Source organism: Myxine glutinosa, chromosome 11 (assembly GCF_964187855.1).
Source record: "Myxine glutinosa chromosome 11, kmMyxGlut1.1, whole genome shotgun sequence".
In the NCBI taxonomy this organism is placed as follows: domain Eukaryota; kingdom Metazoa; phylum Chordata; class Myxini; order Myxiniformes; family Myxinidae; genus Myxine; species Myxine glutinosa.
The window spans coordinates 35,928,590-35,944,672 of record NC_136271.1 but is presented as its reverse complement, the minus strand read 5'-3'; the positions used below and the strand labels follow the sequence as shown (position 1 = coordinate 35,944,672).

Below are 16,083 nucleotides of genomic sequence, written 5' to 3'. Positions count from 1 at the left end.
AGTGTTTTTAAGTGTTTTTAAAATCCGTGTTTTGTGGCTGTGAAGTGTTTTTAATTTCGTGTTTTGTGACTGTAAAGTGTTTTTAATTTCGTGTTTTGTGGCTGTGAGGTGTTTTTAATTTCGTGTTTTGTGGCTGTGAGGTGTTTTTAATTTCGTGTTTTGTGGGTGTGAGGTGTTTTTAATTTCGTGTTTTGTGGCTGTGAGGTGTTTTTAATTTCGTGTTTCGTGGCTGTGAAGTGTTTTTAATTTCGTGTTTTGTGACTGTGAGGTGTTTTTAATCTTCTATATACTGTTGCGGTTTTGAGAACCCACACAGGTAACATCATTAAAGGTTAAAGGTTCTGCCCCCATAGTTAGTCCACGAGCAGCACGTAGGTCACCTTAGAACGTTAGTTATTTCTTAGTATATGTGAGATAAGGCCATTTCCAATAGTTATCATCTGTGTTGTGAAAACAAATAAGAGTAGGCCCCGTTCATTCTGCAGCCCTCCCTCCAATCGACTCCATTGCACACCATCCAGTCTGCACCCCATTGCCCCTCGCATTAGGATGCTCGCAGTTGGTTGCACCTTGCTTGCCAGTAGCGTTCGCTGCCCTTGGGCTTTCGCTCGAACCAGCCCAAATGCCACGAGGTAAGGCCCGAAAAGGGGGCGGAGCGCGAGGTCGGGGGTGTGGCCACATCAAGCAGCCCTCAAGGGCGGAGCCGGTAAGACCCCAACAACCAACCAGGGCTCGGGTGAGATGGCCTGATAGGGCGTGGTAAGGGTGTGGCTAGAGGTTCGAGAGGTTGGCTGAAGCGGCGCGATATAACCGCGAGCGCAAAGCCCTCTGAAGGACTGAACGGCACTCGATATATGAGAAGGACTGACGTGGTATTGAAGGACTGTCCAAGGACTGATGCGATTGCAAAGGACTTGAGGACTTGGTTTGGAGCGCATTGCATTGTTGGTTACAAGGACTCGCTGGGGAAAGCGCCATTGTGAACTATTGGGAGAGACGCGCTATCCTGATCAATTGCAAGGGCTCGGTGGGAATTTGGCTGTGGGCTTACGGGGAGCGCATATCAAGCGCCGGTCCTTCTATTACATACGTGGCCGTGAGCCACAACGTAACCGTTAGCCAGCCTACCTTTCCCCGATGTAATTGTCCAATCCGCGCCACCGACACGCGAAGATCTTGCCTGCCGTCTACCATCGTCTTCATGGTACGAGTCGGGGACCGGAGCGAGCTGTGAACGAGATCCTTGGGACCATCACCTGACCATCTACAAACCCCGTGTGAGTGAGTCTGAGAGTGTGACTGAGTGTGAACGGGCCCGTGTCCAGGGGATAAGTATAAGACTGTATAAGGCTGCCCTGTGTATCTGCTTCTTCCTCTTCACTGTCCATTTCTGCTTCTTCTTCCTCTTCTTTGTACAAAGTGTGTAATAAATTCCTTGTTCTTCCTATTTACCTCTTAATTCGACTGTCTTAGTGATTTCTCCATTGGGTAAGCATGGCATGACTCGGAACCGCTCCAATCGGGTTAGTTCCCGTTAACGGCCCGAATCATGGATCGCTATCGCTCGGCGTGTCCACTGAAACCATTGTTCGGGTGGGGTTATTTCCTTGCTTCACGGCCGGTGTTAGTACTTAGGTAATAAGACTAATTCGGCTTACAACCCTATTTAACACCGACCAGAAGGAACGTGATAGCCCCGGATCGCGTCGGCTAGTAAAAAGACAAGGGGATTAATCCTGGTAAGGGGAAGGCCGACGTTGGAGATCCGCAACAATATATATATATATATATATATATATATATATATATATATATATATATATATATATATATATATATATAATCAACGAACATAACAGCGTGACGAGCGCTGTCCCGATCTCTTGTGGACCGAAGTCCTAGACCAAAGCGTCACCTCCGACCCAAAGGGTCTTCTGGAGGCTTCAGCCCGGCCACTCTGTCAACAGACAGAGATTTATTCATTGGTCCCCATTGGCTAAACATCAAGCAGAGCCGCCAATCCAGATTTCGGGCTTATTAACCTGTATTGGGGGCCACAGGGAAGCCCTGCCTTTTTTACAAGAAAAAAGGTAAAAAGTCAAACATTTGAACAGCCTTGGACGTGCACCTTGACCCCATGGTCAAGGCACATCGTCAACAAGGCTGTCCCCATAACAATACACATGCGCCTCAACCCCGAGGGGGAAACGCATGGTCATTCAAACGCATGCATCATGCCCCCCAAAGGGCCACAATGCATGGTCATACAGTTGGGACCACTCCTCTTAATAGGAGTGAGACCCCTTAATCCACCGGCAGGGCATTACTCCTGCCAGGTCCGATTTGCATGCAGTGTTATTTACCTGTATTGGGGGCCACAGGGAAGCCCTGCCTTTTTTACAAGAAAAAAGGTAAAAAGTCAAACATTTGAACAGCCTTGGACGTGCACCTTGACCCCATGGTCAAGGCACATCGTCAACAAGGCTGTCCCCATAACAATACACATGCGCCTCAACCCCGAGGGGGAAACGCATGGTCATTCAAACGCATGCATCATGCCCCCCAAAGGGCCACAATGCATGGTCATACAGTTGGGACCACTCCTCTTAATAGGAGTGAGACCCCTTAATCCACCGGCAGGGCATTACTCCTGCCAGGTCCGATTTGCATGCAGTTTTATTTACCTGTATTGGGGGCCACAGGGAAGCCCTGCCTTTTTTACAAGAAAAAAGGTAAAAAGTCAAACATTTGAACAGCCTTGGGCGTGCACCTTGACCCCATGGTCAAGGCACATCGTCAACAAGGCTGTCCCCATAACAATACACATGCGCCTCAACCCCGAGGGGGAAACGCATGGTCATTCAAACGCATGCATCATGCCCCCCAAAGGGCCACAATGCATGGTCATACAGGTGGGACCACTCCTCTTAATAGGAGTGAGACCCCTTAATCCACCGGCAGGGAATTACTCCTGCCAGGTCCGATTTGCATGCAGTTTTATTTACCTGTATTGGGGGCCACAGGGAAGCCCTGCCTTTTTTACAAGAAAAAAGGTAAAAAGTCAAACATTTGAACAGCCTTGGACGTGCACCTTGACCCCATGGTCAAGGCACATCGTCAACAAGGCTGTCCCCATAACAATACCCATGCGCCTCAACCCCGAGGGGGAAACGCATGGTCATTCAAACACATGCATCATGCCCCCCAAAGGGCCACAATGCATGGTCATACAGTTGGGACCACTCCTCTTAATAGGAGTGAGACCCCTTAATCCACCGGCAGGGCATTACTCCTGCCAGGTCCGATTTGCATGCAGTTTTATTTACCTGTATTGGGGGCCACAGGGAAGCCCTGCCTTTTTTACAAGAAAAAAGGTAAAAAGTCAAACATTTGAACAGCCTTGGACGTGCACCTTGACCCCATGGTCAAGGCACATCGTCAACAAGGCTGTCCCCATAACAATACACATGCGCCTCAACCCCGAGGGGGAAACGCATGGTCATTCAAACGCATGCATCATGCCCCCCAAAGGGCCACAATGCATGGTCATACAGTTGGGACCACTCCTCTTAATAGGAGTGAGACCCCTTAATCCACCGGCAGGGAATTACTCCTGCCAGGTCAGATTTGCATGCAGTTTTATTTACCTGTATTGGGGGCCACAGGGAAGCCCTGCCTTTTTTTACAAGAAAAAAGGTAAAAAGTCAAACATTTGAACAGCCTTGGACGTGCACCTTGACCCCATGGTCAAGGCACATCGTCAACAAGGCTGTCCCCATAACAATACACATGCGCCTCAACCCCGAGGGGGAAGCGCATGGTCATTCAAACGCATGCATCATGCCCCCCAAAGGGCCACAATGCATGGTCATACAGTCGGGACCACTCCTCTTAATAGGAGTGAGACCCCTTAATCCACCGGCAGGGCATTACTCCTGCCAGGTCCGATTTGCATGCAGTTTTATTTACCGCCACAGGGCGGCACACTGCGAAAAATCTAACCAATGAGGACCAAAATCGTCTATTAAGATGATCAAGGCACCTCCTAGCTTTAATGGTGAGCACCAGCCACGAATTATGTCTCACACGGTAAATACCGCATAACCCGCAAGGAACCAACAGCCTGTCTGCCACACAGACCATCGTTCCCACCAGTGCAAACCAAAACCAGGGGGTGCGGTGCGATCGGCGGGGATAATAATCAACGAACATAACAGCGTGACGAGCGCTGTCCCGATCTCCTGTGGACCGAAGTCCTAGACCAAAGCGTCACCTCCGACCCAAAGGGTCTTCTGGAGGCTTCAGCCCGGCCACTCTGTCAACAGACAGAAATTTATTCATTGGTCCCCATTAGCTAAACATCAAGCAGAGCCGCCAATCCAGATTTCGGGCTTATTAACCTGTATTGGGGGCCACAGGGAAGCCCTGCCTTTTTTACTATGAAAAAAGGTAAAAAGTCAAACATTTGAACAGCCTTGGACGTGCACCTTGACCCCATGGTCAAGGCACAACGTCAACAAGGCTGTCCCAATAACAATACACATGCGCCTCAACCCCGAGGGGGAAACGCATGGTCATTCAAACGCATGCATCATGCCCCCCGAAGGGCCACAATGCATGGTCATACAGTTGGGACCACTCCTCTTAATAGGAGTGAGACCCCTTAATCCACCGGCAGGGCATTACTCCTGCCAGGTCCGATTTGCATGCAGTTTTATTTACCTGTATTGGGGGCCACAGGGAAGCCCTGCCTTTTTTACAAGAAAAAAGGTAAAAAGTCAAACATTTGAACAGCCTTGGACGTGCACCTTGACCCCATGGTCAAGGCACATCGTCAACAAGGCTGTCCCCATAACAATACACATGCGCCTCAACCCCGAGGGGGAAACGCATGGTCATTCAAACGCATGCATCATGCCCCCCAAAGGGCCACAATGCATGGTCATACAGTTGGGACCACTCCTCTTAATAGGAGTGAGACCCCTTAATCCACCGGCAGGGCATTACTCCTGCCAGGTCCGATTTGCATGCAGTTTTATTTACCTATATTGGGGGCCACAGGGAAGCCCTGCCTTTTTTACAAGAAAAAAGGTAAAAATTCAAACATTTGAACAGCCTTGGACGTGCACCTTGACCCCATGGTCAAGGCACATCGTCAACAAGGCTGTCCCCATTACAATACACATGCGCCTCAACCCCAAGGGGGAAGCGCATGGTCATTCAAACGCATGCATCATGTCCCCGAAGGGCCACAATGCATGGTCATACAATTGGGACCACTCCTCTTAATAGGAGTGAGACCCCTTAATCCACCGGCAGGGCATTACTCCTGCCAGGTCCGATTTGCATGCAGTTCTTTGCTTCGGCGTTTAGGGCCCGCACGAAAAAGGCCAGCCTTTTTTACACTGAAAAAAGGTAAAAAGTCAAACATTTGAACAGCCTTGGACGTGCACCTTGACCCCATGGTCAAGGCACAACGTCAACAAGGCTGTCCCCATAACAATACACATGCGCCTCAACCCCGAGGGGGAAGCGCATGGTCATTCAAACGCATGCATCATGCCCCCCAAAGGGCCACAATGCATGGTCATACAGGTGGGACCACTCCTCTTAATAGGAGTGAGACCCCTTAATCCACCGGCAGGGAATTACTCCTGCCAGGTCAGATTTGCATGCAGTTTTATGCTCGTTTAGGGCCCGAACAGAAGGCCTGCCTTTTTTGCAGTGAAAAAAGGTAAAAACTCAAACATTTGAACAGCCTTGGACGTGCACCTTGACCCCATGGTCAAGGCACATCGTCAACAAGGCTGTCCCCAAAACAATACACATGCGCCTCAACCCCGAGGGGGAAGCACATGGTCATTCAAACGCATGCATCATGCCCCCGAAGGGCCACAATGCATGGTCATACAGGTGGGACCACTCCTCTTAATAGGAGTGAGACCCCTTAATCCACTGGCAGGGAATTACTCCTGCCAGGTCCGATTTCCATGCAGTACTTGCGCTGTTTTGGGGCCACAGCTAAGGCCTGCCTTTTTTGCTTGTGAAAAAAGGTAAAAAGTCAAACATTTGAACAGCCTCGGACGTGCACCTTGACCCCATGGTCAAGGCACAACGTCAACAAGGCTGTCCCAATAACAATACACATGCACCTCAACCCCAAAGGGGAAGCGCATGGTCATTCAAAACGCATGCATCATGCCCCCAGAGGGCCACAATGCATGGTCATACTGGTGGGACCACTCCTCTTAATAGGAGTGAGACCCCTTAATCCACTGGCAGGGAATTACTCCTGCCAGGTCAGATTTCCATGCAGTACTTGCGCATTTAGGGCCCGCGCGAAGGCCTGCCTTTTTTGCAGTGAAAAAAGGTAAAAACTCAAACATTTGAACAGCCTTGGACGTGCACCTTGACCCCATGGTCAAGGCACATCGTCAACAAGGCTGTCCCCAAAACAATACACATGCGCCTCAACCCCGAGGGGGAAGCACATGGTCATTCAAACGCATGCATCATGCCCCCGAAGGGCCACAATGCATGGTCATACAGGTGGGACCACTCCTCTTAATAGGAGTGAGACCCCTTAATCCACCGGCAGGGCATTACTCCTGCCAGGTCCGATTTGCATGCAGTTTTTGCGGTCCGTTTTAGGGCCCCGGACAGGGCCTGCCTTTTTTACAAAGAAAAAAGGTAAAAAGTCAAACATTTGAACAGCCTTGGACGTGCACCTTGACCCCATGGTCAAGGCACATCGTCAACAAGGCTGTCCCCATAACAATACACATGCGCCTCAACCCCGAGGGGGAAGCGCATGGTCATTCAAACGCATGCATCATGCCCCCGAAGGGCCACAATGCATGGTCATACAGGTGGGACCACTCCTCTTAATAGGAGTGAGACCCCTTAATCCACCGGCAGGGAATTACTCCTGCCAGGTCCGATTTCCATGCAGTTTTTCGCGTCCGTTTTAGGGCCCCGGACAGGGCCTGCCTTTTTTACAAAGAAAAAAGGTAAAAAGTCAAACATTTGAACAGCCTTGGACGTGCACCTTGACCCCATGGTCAAGGCACATCGTCAACAAGGCTGTCCCCATAACAATACACATGCGCCTCAACCCCGAGGGGGAAGCGCATGGTCATTCAAACGCATGCATCATGCCCCCCGAAGGGCCACAATGCATGGTCATACAATTGGGACCACTCCTCTTAATAGGAGTGAGACCCCTTAATCCACCGGCAGTGCATTACTCCTGCCAGGTCCGATTTACATGCAGTTTTCGCGTCCGTTTTAGGGCCCCGGACAGGGCCTGCCTTTTTTACAAAGAAAAAAGGTAAAAAGTCAAACATTTGAACAGCCTTGGACGTGCACCTTGACCCCATGGTCAAGGCACATCGTCAACAAGGCTGTCCCCATAACAATACACATGCGCCTCAACCCCGGGGGGGAAGCGCATGGTCATTCAAACGCATGCATCATGCCCCCCGAAGGGCCACAATGCATGGTCATACAATTGGGACCACTCCTCTTAATAGGAGTGAGACCCCTTAATCCACCGGCAGGGCATTACTCCTGCCAGGTCCGATTTGCATGCAGTTTTCGCGTCCGTTTTAGGGCCCCGGACAGGGCCTGCCTTTTTTACAAAGAAAAAAGGTAAAAAGTCAAACATTTGAACAGCCTTGGACGTGCACCTTGACCCCATGGTCAAGGCACATCGTCAACAAGGCTGTCCCCATAACAATACACATGCGCCTCAACCCCGAGGGGGAAGCGCATGGTCATTCAAACGCATGCATCATGCCCCCCGAAGGGCCACAATGCATGGTCATACAATTCGGACCACTCCTCTTAATAGGAGTGAGACCCCTTAATCCACCGGCAGGGCATTACTCCTGCCAGGTCCGATTTGCATGCAGTTTTCGCGTCCGTTTTAGGGCCCCGGACAGGGCCTGCCTTTTTTACAAAGAAAAAAGGTAAAAAGTCAAACATTTGAACAGCCTTGGACGTGCACCTTGACCCCATGGTCAAGGCACATCGTCAACAAGGCTGTCCCCAAAACAATACACATGCGCCTCAACCCCGAGGGGGAAGCACATGGTCATTCAAACACATGCATCATGCCCCCGAAGGGCCACAATGCATGGTCATACAGGTGGGACCACTCCTCTTAATAGGAGTGAGACCCCTTAATCCACTGGCAGGGAATTACTCCTGCCAGGTCCGATTTCCATGCAGTACTTGTGCATTTAGGGCCCGCACAGAAGGCCTGCCTTTTTTGCAGTGAAAAAAGGTAAAAACTCAAACATTTGAACAGCCTTGGACGTGCACCTTGACCCCATGGTCAAGGCACATCGTCAACAAGGCTGTCCCCAAAACAATACACATGCGCCTCAACCCCGAGGGGGAAGCACATGGTCATTCAAACGCATGCATCATGCCCCCGAAGGGCCACAATGCATGGTCATACAGGTGGGACCACTCCTCTTAATAGGAGTGAGACCCCTTAATCCACTGGCAGGGAATTACTCCTGCCAGGTCCGATTTCCATGCAGTACTTGCGCACATTTAGGGCCCGCGCGAAGGCCTGCCTTTTTTGCAGTGAAAAAAGGTAAAAACTCAAACATTTGAACAGCCTTGGACGTGCACCTTGACCCCATGGTCAAGGCACATCGTCAACAAGGCTGTCCCCAAAACAATACACATGCACCTCAACCCCGAGGGGGAAGCACATGGTCATTCAAACGCATGCATCATGCCCCCGAAGGGCCACAATGCATGGTCATACAGGTGGGACCACTCCTCTTAATAGGAGTGAGACCCCTTAATCCACCGGCAGGGCATTACTCCTGCCAGGTCCGATTTGCATGCAGTTTTTGCCTGTATTGGGGGCCACAGGGAAGCCCTGCCTTTTTTACAAGAAAAAAGGTAAAAAGTCAAACATTTGAACAGCCTTGGACGTGCACCTTGACCCCATGGTCAAGGCACATCGTCAACAAGGCTGTCCCCATAACAATACACATGCGCCTCAACCCCGAGGGGGAAGCGCATGGTCATTCAAACGCATGCATCATGCCCCCCGAAGGGCCACAATACATGGTCATACAATTGGGACCACTCCTCTTAATAGGAGTGAGACCCCGTAATCCACCGGCAGGGCATTACTCCTGCCAGGTCCGATTTGCATGCAGTTCTGCGTTTTGGGCCCGCCGAGAAGGCCTGCCTTTTTTACACGAAAAAAGGTAAAAAGTCAAACATTTGAACAGCCTTGGACGTGCACCTTGACCCCATGGTCAAGGCACATCGTCAACAAGGCTGTCCCCATAACAATACACATGCGCCTCAACCCCGAGGGGGAAGCGCATGGTCATTCAAACGCATGCATCATGCCCCCCGAAGGGCCACAATACATGGTCATACAATTGGGACCACTCCTCTTAATAGGAGTGAGACCCCGTAATCCACCGGCAGGGCATTACTCCTGCCAGGTCCGATTTGCATGCAGTTCTACGCACAGGGCGGCACACTGCGAAAAATCTAACCAATGAGGACCAAAATCGTCTATTAAGATGATCAAGGCACCTCCTAGCTTTAATGGTGAGCACCAGCCACGAATTATGTCTCACACGGTAAATACCGCATAACCCGCAAGGAACCAACAGCCTGTCTGCCACACAGACCATCGTTCCCACCAGTGCAAACCAAAACCAGGGGGTGCGGTGCGATCGGCGGGGATAATAATCAACGAACATAACAGCGTGACGAGCGCTGTCCCGATCTCCTGTGGACCGAAGTCCTAGACCAAAGCGTCACCTCCGACCCAAAGGGTCTTCTGGAGGCTTCAGCCCGTTAGATTTGGTTAGATTTTTTGCAGTATGCCGTCCTGACGAGGGTTAATAAGCCCGAAATCTGGATTGGCGGCTCTGCTTGATGTTTAGCCAATGGGGACCAATGAATAAATCTCTGTCTGTTGACAGAGTGGCCGGGCTGAAGCCTCCAGAAGACCCTTTGGGTCGGAGGTGACGCTTTGGTCTAGGACTTCGGTCCACAGGAGATCGGGACAGCGCTCGTCACGCTGTTATGTTCGTTGATTATTATCCCCGCCGATCGCACCGCACCCCCTGGTTTTGGTTTGCACTGGTGGGAACGATGGTCTGTGTGGCAGACAGGCTGTTGGTTCCTTGCGGGTTATGCGGTATTTACCGTGTGAGACATAATTCGTGGCTGGTGCTCACCATTAAAGCTAGGAGGTGCCTTGATCATATATATATATATATATATATATATATATATATGTATATATATATGTATATGTATATATATATGTATATGTATATATATATGTATATGTATATATATATGTATATGTATATATATATGTATATGTATATATATATGTATATGTATATATATATGTATATGTATATATATGTATATATATATGTATATATGTATATATATATATGTATATATGTATATATATGTATATATATGTATATATATGTGCAGTGCCTGTCCTGTGTTGTTTTGTCTTGTGTTGTCACAGAACTACTCCCTCAAACTTTTGTGAAATCGTACTATTCCAACTTGACCTATGGCGGGAGTATGCGCTCTACTGTGTGGCGTTCTCGTTCACCATGTGGCCACCCGTGCTCGTGGTCAGATGGAGGAGTTTTTTTTTTTTTTGCAAACCTCAAGGTTTTTGGATGTGTTTTGGATGTATAATATTTATACGGTTTTGAGATTTGTACATATGACATCATTAAAGGTTAAACGTTTGCCCCCCCATAGTTAGTCCACAAGCAACACGTAGGCCCACTTAGAGTATTAGTTATGTCATAGTATGTGTAAGAGTAGGCCATTTCCCTAGTAACATCTGCGTTGTGTAAAGACATGAGCTTAGGTCCTTTCATTTTGCGTCCACCCTTCAGTTCCACCTATGGGCATTAATTGAACCCGCACCCCAATTGGCATCCCTCAATTTGTTACGCTTTGGGCTACCCGCAGCAGTTTGTTACGCTTTGGCTGCCATCAGCGTTCGCTGCCCTTTGTTCGCTTGAACTAGTCAAGTAACACGAGGTAGGCCTGAAAAGAGGGAGGAGCGCGGGGTCGGGGTGTGGCGGCGTCGAGGAGCACGTCAGAGACGCTGACGGTTAGGGCCACCAGCCAACCAGGGCTCTGAAGGCATGGCGTGATAGGGCGTTGTGAAGAATGTCTGGTGGGTTTCAGAGGGTTCTAAGGGCGTGGCAATAAAACCCTTTGCGCGAGGCCCCCACCTCAGTTATGAGAAGGGAGAGGACTCAACTTACAAGAAGGATTTATGAGAGAGAGCTGCAGTGAGGACTTGCACGAGAGAGAGCCCCTGATTGTATTGAACTATTACGTACGCAGTAGCCGCCAGTGTAACTGCCAGAGCCCAGCTCCTACCATTCGCCCCGTGTTATCCCATGCGCGCCAACGACACGCGGAGAGCTCCTGCCATCTCTATTTCATCTACTGCGCGGTGCGAGCTGGGGACCGGAGGGAGAGCTGCCCGGACACCATCCCTGGACGTGCTGACCTGTTCATCTGCAATCCTCGTGTGAGTGTCTGTGTGTGAGACGGGCCCGTTTGTCTGGGGTATTAAGTATGAGACTGCTTAAGGACTGCACTGTCTTCTTCTTCTGATCAGTGTACATAGTATAAATAAATCTTGTTATTCCTTTTCTTCTGAATTCGACCGCTTTTGTGATTTCCATCATTGGGTAAGCGTGGCACGAATAAGAACCGCTCGGATCGGGGTCTAGCAATTGATAACGGCTCGGATCACGGGTTCGCTACCGCTCGGCGTATCTACCAACACCCGTGATTCGTGCGGGGCTTATTTCCTCGTTTCTGGGCAGCGCGAGTAATTAGGTAATAGTGAATTCTTAGTCCTAAAACCCTATTTCGTGCTGTCCGGGAAGGACGTCATAGGTCCCGGGTCCCGTCGGTCAGTCAAAGACAAGGGGACTAATCCCCCCTTGGTGAGGGGAAAAGGCCGGCGCTGAGATCCGCAACAATATTGTTACGGACACGACTTAGATGTTATGGTGGGCCGAGCGGAATGGCCGCCGTGTTCGCACAAGTTACCCGATTACACTCGAACGTTGTCCGAATTGCGCTATGCTAAATCAATGAAGGAAAAGGACACAACGGCTGGGTTAAATGACACGACACCAGGGGTACAGTTCTCAAGACCTCCGGAGGAGGATATAATATTGGGTATGCGGAACGTTTAGATTACACGGCACAAGAGGGACAGCACAGAAAGGTGGGCACTTATACACGGTCTTATCTTATCCCCGACAGACCACAGACAAACGGGACAAGACTGACTCACACAGGGATTGATGGCAAGGAAGGGCAGGTAGTCGATGGCTCAAGGTGCACCTTGGCTCAGGGGCAGAATCGACCCGGTCCGGTCCAGAGAGGCGGGAGGTATCTTTCAGCGCTAGGAGGTGGCGTCCTTTTGTCGTCGTAGCTGAGCCGCATCTGACGTCACCTCCGGTAAGTGGCTGCGTATATCCAGCGGGGAGTGACACGCCCTCGGCTCGTTAGCTCCGCCCCAGATGGAATCGGTCCGCCGCTTCTTATTGGGTGCGGGGGGTTACCGGGCTCCGCCCTTGACGAGGAGCTGACAGTGAGCCCCTGTGTGGTAACCCCGTCGGAGCACATGGTCAATGGCGGCTAACCAAGCCGGAGTGAGGACGCACACTCCCCGCGCCGCTGCCGCGCCGCCCCCGCTGTTGTTGTTGGTGTTGTTGTTTCATGAGGAAGAGATGCGGGGGGGTATTGGGAGGTCCTAAACTCACTACTGGTGCCATACAATTACATTCTGGTGCAACGAAGAGTCAGAATTAATGGAAACGAGTCCTTAACTGACATAGACTAAGAATAACTAGCAAGATGTCCGAAAGTTGTCTACGTGAGATGCGGTGAACCTGGGCACGACATTTAATGGGGGAAAAAGGGGAAGGTCGGGGCTACAGAGTGTTGTTTACAGACAATGGGACTAGGGAATGGGGGATTGGGGATAGTTGGGGAGTATTGGGGAAATAGGGGAATATTTACAAGCGGATATGGATGGAGGCCAAATCCCATATCCGCAACATTGCACCCTTCTCTACCTCGGGGCGTCCCAACCCGATAAATTTTTACCTACTTTAGTGTGGCACTCAGATGTAGTTCCCTCTACTATTAACTCTACCCTGAGTGCGACAGTTTTACAGATGTTCACAAATGAGTAAATATGTCCCCCTGCGACGTTGCACCCTTCTCCTCACAGAAACACACCCACAGGATAACCGAATCGCGGAAAGAATCCTCAAACTAAACATACAGCCGGTAGGGAGCATTATTTACACAAGACTACACTGATATTTACACTACGATCCAGGACCTGTTTTTGGAGGAACACATGCAGATGTTATGCATAGAGAGAGCACGCATGCCAGCATCGATACACCAACCCACGAGTGCTCTGTGGCCCTACGGCCTTTAATAATGTGCAGAGCACCCCATCCAAGCACCAAAAGCACCACCCCATCATGTACAGTCAGCACCATCCGGTGCACCAATAAAGTGTTCGATAATCACCGGTGGTGTCGCAGCCGGCCGATGTTCTGCCGCTGGTCTTGCCTTGGAGCCCACTTGGTGTTCTGGCTTCCTTCAAAAATAAAGAAAGGCACCAACCGCGTCCATTTCTACATTGTGGCCGTCAGGGGGGCCAACTATAAGTGGTTCACCTGTATGGCATAGGTGCCACGTTGACCCATAGGTCCATCAACGGGTGGTGCTTGGCCGCAAAAGACTGCGGTCCATGGTGGGCGGCCACAAAAATTGCGGTCCATATGGTGTATCGATCCCGGCAGCAAGCAGCGAAAGTGCAGGCCCACAACTGCAGAGCCAGCACCTCTCTCTCCTCTCTCTCTGCCCCAAAGCCAGATCCTCGGAGGTGGGAAACAAAAGAAGAAGACAAGTGAGTAAGGTGGTAAGGGCGCAAAAGTGCACGCAATACTAGGTGATGCACACTAGGGGCACATGGGAACCAGGTGAGACAGGTACGTTCCTACCGTACGCCCCCCCCCCCACCAGGTAACCTACATGGCCCCTCCCTTACCCCTTACTGTATCCACAAAACACAACACTACCCATAAACATCTACTTTACAAATCAACAAACGTCCCTACTGTCTTCCCCGTTCCTCCCATAAACCAAATTCGTCTTCTCTCCCTCCTAACCAATCAAATTTGCCATTTCCAACTCTCATCAAAATTTGCTATCTCCAATTCAACATCAAAATTTGCCATCACCAATTCATCATCAGTCCCTCCTAGGGAGGGAGAGATGGAATCACCCCAATGTCTCATCCACGTCGTGATGCGTCTCACAAATCCACACAGCAATTCTCATTTCCTGCACACAGAACAAAGAAAACACAGGTGTGGAGTCATCATCATCACCACAGGTAAGTGGCTGCGTATGGTGCGACAGGTTCATCAATCCTAACTATTTCCTAAATGACTTTAACAACTTTACATTACCCGGGGTCTTTCTCCTGCCAAACCATTGGCCCTCTTACACTATGGGTTCTAAAAACCAATTCCCATTGACCAAACTGTGGTGCTTTTCAATTTGGGGTCTCACTCCCCCGATTCATCTCTCGGTGCCCTCGCACAATTTCTGGGCTGCGACGTGTAGCTCTCCTAGCCGGTCTACCCACCTGCACACCTCCACCACTGCAGTTGCCTCCGAGCTTACCTGCTCCTTACCCTAACCTATCTACCTGGGGAAGGCCCTCTGGCGCTCTCCCCACTCGGTGCCCTCTCTGGCACTGGGCTACCCGGGTCCGTCCTCCGGATCCTCGGGCCCCATCCACAACTCTACCGGCTCCCAGAGCCCACCTGCGGCCTCACTTGGCCGACATCCTCACAGTGGTGGAGTGCCCAAACCAACTACACACACTAACAGGCTACACGCCCAGCCATTTCCACAACACTAATGCACCCATCCACAATACCATTCTGCAACCGCACCACAAATGCCAATATCCAACCACAATTTACCTATACCCTCTACCTAACACTTACACTACCCGCCCCGGGTACTCGTGAAAGGGGTCCACTCTTCCCCCATCCACACCTTCGCACCATGCACACCACTCCGTACCACTTACTCCAACTCTCTCCACACCACTCATTCTCTGCTCCATATATTCCACACACCTGTACTTGCACACCTGTGCTCTCACACCTGGTGCCACCTGCACCCTTCTCTCCCCAAGCGCATTCGCGCTGATCCACAACACTCACTACTCATACACTGCTCCACACACCTGTCCAGTTCTCACACAGCATCATCTCATCTAACTACTCCCCTCTGAAACTTGCGCTTCCCAGTCGTCCCTTTAAACTATTGCGCTCCCTCGTCATTATCATCCCTACTAAACTACCTGCGTCCCCACTACAGGTATCAGTCACTAACTAAACCTTAACGTCACCTAATGTCAATCTCTTCTAGATCCCTATCATATAACCTAACCCACCCGGGCTAGTTTTCACTGCCATCAACCCCATAATCTATAGCGCATTTGCCCCACTTTTGTGAGGGATGACAGAGTTGCCATCCCACCACATCGGGCATCTCCCACTACCAATTTTGCACATCAAATTTCAACAAATCAAAAATTTGCCAATCACTACCCATCATCTGCCAATCATTACTGCCAATCCTTTGCCAATCATCAAATTTTGTTTTTTCTAATTTCGGGTCCAAAACACTAACCTCATCACACAGTCTACTCACTAATGCCTCTCGGTGCGCCAATTTACTTCTAAAGCTCGGCTTCGTACAGCCAAGCCATGAATGCGGGTTGTTTGGTGCCAGCGGCTGGATACGTCCGGCATTCGGGGCTGGGACGGGGGCTTACCCGGGCCGAGATCCCACGCACCATCTCGGCGTGGAGCCATCCAATGTCCCGATCTCGACCTGCCGGAATGCCTCAACAAAAAGTGGTCGCCATGACGACCCTTCCTATCGGGCTGCCCGCTCCGCCTAGTGGAGCCCGGA

General features: G+C 50.4%; 1 protein-coding gene across 4 annotated transcripts in view; it reads right to left on the bottom strand.

The window, feature by feature from the left end:
• LOC137436572 (very long chain fatty acid elongase 2) overlaps nt 1-16,083 on the bottom strand; it is a 96,433-nt gene that overhangs the window by 70,925 nt on the left and 9,425 nt on the right. The gene's annotated exons all lie outside the window — the stretch shown is intronic.